General features: G+C 34.3%; 1 long non-coding RNA gene across 2 annotated transcripts; it reads right to left on the bottom strand.

The window, feature by feature from the left end:
- Positions 1–361: 361 nt before the first annotated feature.
- On the bottom strand, positions 362–3,771 carry LOC111906674 (uncharacterized). 2 transcript variants are annotated; one of them, XR_002855306.3, is made up of 5 exons: positions 3,462–3,771; positions 3,113–3,279; positions 2,429–2,646; positions 1,310–1,575; positions 362–1,230 (listed from the first exon to the last, which is right to left on the bottom strand). It is a non-coding gene; the product is annotated as an uncharacterized LOC111906674 (long non-coding RNA). The 2 variants fall into 2 exon arrangements; XR_002855307.3 differs by having other exon boundaries at positions 397–1,230; positions 2,429–2,641; positions 3,462–3,770.
- Positions 3,772–4,162: the final 391 nt, after the last annotated feature.

The following is a 4,162-nucleotide window of genomic DNA, read 5'->3' as shown; positions in this document are numbered from 1 at the left end:
AAAAACACGATGCCGTGTCGTGTCGTGTTCGTGTTCGTGTTCGTGTTCGTGTTCATAAATCGACACGAAATAGACGCGATTAAGCATGTGGTTGTCGGGTTTTTCGTGTTTGTCGTTTTTGTCGTGTTATATATCTTTAAGTATGAATGAAATACACTAATAGTTATGTAATATTATATTTATCGTGTCGTGTCGTGTTGTCGTGTTTTAATTGGTTCGTTTTCGTGTTAATGAAAAAAACTCGACATCATGTCGTGTCGTGTCAGACAAAAACACGACACGACTGCCTGATTTGACAGCCCTACTTGTCTCTGACTCATTGTCAAAGGGTTTTTCCTAATTTGGGTTAATTTTAAACATTTTGGTTAAAATTTCATTGTCTAAAACTAAAGTTGGACGAATTCGAAGTATAGGGACTGTATCTATTTATTTTGCATATTTTGATTACACGGGAGGTGATCAACCTCCTGTGTTCCTTTTTTCATGTACATGATCGCAACAACACTTCCAAAAAAAAAACGAATTAGTTCTGTGTCTTCGAATATGGAACTCGACTGAAACATTATTGTTTACAAAGGGTTTAGGAGCATTTACGAAGGAGGTGAAGGTCGAAGAAGGGTGCTGACCGGTGATCCACGACAGTGGGGGTGACGAGGGTGGCAGGAGGCCACTCCGGTGGTCTTCTGTTGCCTTCTTCTTGCTTATATCAACTGATTTCGATGAAGGGGGTAGGGAGGGAACCTTGGGGATCAAAAACAATAGCAACCAATGCTTGAAGATGGTGTTTTCTGTTGGTAACGGTGAGGGTTTTGATAGTGGCAGGAGGGTGACCGGTGGTGGCTACACTACTAGAAAGGGCGTAATATACTATGGTTGAAAATATGAATATAGTACGTAGTTTAAGCCCGTATTAATAGAGAGGTGTATTAGATTACATGCCTAATAGAGTACAGCTATTTAACCGTACTCTATATGTATCCAATCTACTTTTTACAACCATCGCATAAAAGAATCTAATACACCAGGTATTAACATCTAATACACCATAAACAACCGTACTTGATGTCACATCCCCCATTCCTGCAATCCATTCCTGATTGCATTCCAGCCCATTCTGGCTGTGCATTCCAGCCTTATTCATCACCCAATTCCACTCCATGGATGATGCTGTGGAACACATGGATCGCCATTCCAACTAAAAAAAACTCTTCAATTTCTGCAAAGCTTTTACTACAACATAAAGAAAGAATTTTTACTTCGTAAGAATCCTTTTCAAAGCTTCAAATTCCAAGAAATGTTTTAAAAGTACCTTCATCAATTGAAGTATTGACCTCAGCTCTAACAATTTCAAAGATCTCTATGGTCTCTATGGCACAATTTCAAAGATCTCTATTGTCTCTATGGCAAAATTATTGTCAAACTCTTCCTGCTAACATGAATTTTTAGCACAAGAGCACTATTAATATCTCCACTCATTTTGACAATATCAATCTCTTGAAACATGTTATCACCATTTATAATGATGTCAAAAACTCATTGTCCCTCCCATGCGAGTTGTGACCGAAGGATCAATCTCTACAAATTACAAGGTAGTTGATAAAATTTTCAAAGAATAATGTCTAAAAAACAAAAAGAAAATTTGAAAGTACGATGCTATGAATGGTAAATTCGGAAAAAAATACAATGCCTAAATAAAATCTTGCACACAAGGTGCATTAAACAAGATAACATAGGTGGCATGCTATAGTTATGGTGATAATATTCCTTATTTCTTATATATCAAATGTGTATTCTTAGTTTTTTACTTTAATCAAAAACTATAATCTTGAGGATGTGTCTATGATCTTCCATCAAAGTAATACTCTTAAGTATAGTGTAGAAATGGAAATATCAAAATCAGTTGTTTACTTTGAACACAACCTTCAAAAAAAATTGCTATAATATAGATCAACTTTTGTTCATGAAATTAATAAGTTTCTCTTTAAACACGCTATTGTCTCTGTTAGTGTATATTAATTAAAGATAGCCTTCACCCTTTTAACTGGTTCCAAATTTATTAATCATATATGATATTTACTAAAAAAATGTATAAAATGAAACCAAATAACTAGTTAATAAGAACATCACAATAAGAGCTTTTTCAAGTAATAATAAAATAAAAATAAAAATAAAAACTCAAGAAAATTGAAGAAGTTATTGGATGATCTTTTTCAAAGAGCTTGTTAATTAACAAGCTTTCAATGATTTGGTGGATCCATGGGTTTTCAACCAATTGTATATAGACAACATATACAAGGTCCCTACAAATAACAAACTAAAATAATGTTTCTATTGTGGACATAAAAGGAGCTTTTTCATTTAAAGTTTTATAATGAAAAAATTCCAGCAAAAAACTCTCTTGTTATTGATGTTCGGTAAAAAAAATTACCTGCTAACATCATCGGCTTTAACTAAACCAGAATTAACTCTGAGACAAGGCAAACAAGTTGTTGTCTTCAACATTTTAGGAGCTTCCACTATAATGGTTGTTGACCCAATCTTTAGTGATTCAAATGCTTTTGATGTGAGCCCTTTTTCTGCTAGTGGCTCTTTTGATGAAAACATGTTTCTATGAACAAAACTCTGATTATTTTGGATGCTCCTGCACTATTCAAGAAACCATAGCCATCATTCAGTTATAGAATGTTGAAATCAACAGCCAAATTTTAGTTATGCACTAAGATAAACAAAGTTATTTCCAAGGGGTCTATACCACATTACCAACAACAATCTCCATTTTAACAATTTTAACATTAATCAAACAGGATAAGGATATCAAAGTTAGTGGCAGATGTAACACCAATCTCATTATCCATTGAAAATCATTAGAATGAGAATACTCTCGTTCGTAATCAATATAATCAATTATTATTATCTAGCAGATACGTAGATTCTTACCAATCTCGGTTTGGCATCAGTTTGTTTGTTTAAGTTAATTATTTCAATTTATAAAAAGACAGGTTATATTCAAAGCATAGTGAAAACATGTAGCTAAAACCCAAAATTTTCAACTGGTCATGTAAAATGATGTTAAGAAAATCAAAAAATTAGGAACAAAGTTAAGAATGAACACCTTCTTTCTCTCAGAAAATCCAATTGAAGAAATATTGCTAAAGGAGAGGGGATTTGAAGCTGAGGAGATCGGAATCGTTATTGAAATGTGCATAGATGAAGCAGACATGGGAAATAGTTACGGAAGGTTCTCCGATGAAGGCTGGAGATGAGGATGAGGAACTTGAGCTGCAAAGAACGAACCAGATGAAGAAACGTAAGTTTCATGCATATACAGTTCTCAATGTACTCCAATAAACGAAAATCAAATGACCAAATATGTAATAGAATGAACAGTTTGAACACGGAATTAACTTTATCAATTGCTAATGTATTGTGACATTAATTAAACAACTGATTTGAAAGAATACCTGGTTGTTCAATACGGAAGACTCGACGGATTTAAATCTGAAATCAATTTTGAATCGGTGGTGAAGATACACAAATCTGAAATCGATTTTGAATCAGCGATGAAGAGACATTGAATTAGCTGGATTGACGATGAGTTTTGAAGAGGTGCTCGCCAGTGAAGAGAGGCGATGAAGTATGTTGATCGATTGGTCGATCGAGAGAGAGAGTGTGTGTGTGTGAGAGAGAGAGAGAGAGAGAGAGAGAGAGATCAATTTTGCAGTTGATGTTGTCGTTTATCGATGCTTTGATAAGTAAGCCGTTTGACCATAAAAGAGTGAAGGCGATCTACAGTGGCAAAATGGGAAAAATACAAATGAACGGTCAATTCAATTTTGACGTTGCATCAAATGAACATCCAGTGTTTTGTTAAACATTCTGGTCGATGCAAAGGCTAAAGTTTATTAATAATTGTAAAAATACAAATTTTAATTGGAAATATTATCTAGTACACCTAATTAACCGTATTAGATTTCTTCATTTGTGTGTATTAGATTAATTTAGCCTTTTATAATACGGTTTTCATTACAACCTATTAGATGAGGGTGTACTGTATTACCTATTTTCTGGTAGTGCTACCCTCAGCTTTCTTCCTTCTTTTTGAACTAATAACGATGGGGGGAGGGAGCTGAGGGTTTTAATGATCATAAGGGGTTATAAGGAG

The sequence above is a fragment of the Lactuca sativa genome, chromosome 9 (assembly GCF_002870075.4).
Source record: "Lactuca sativa cultivar Salinas chromosome 9, Lsat_Salinas_v11, whole genome shotgun sequence".
NCBI classification, from domain to species: Eukaryota; Viridiplantae; Streptophyta; class Magnoliopsida; order Asterales; family Asteraceae; genus Lactuca; species Lactuca sativa.
Note: the sequence above shows the minus strand (reverse complement) of the source record. Positions and strands in the feature narration are given on the sequence as shown.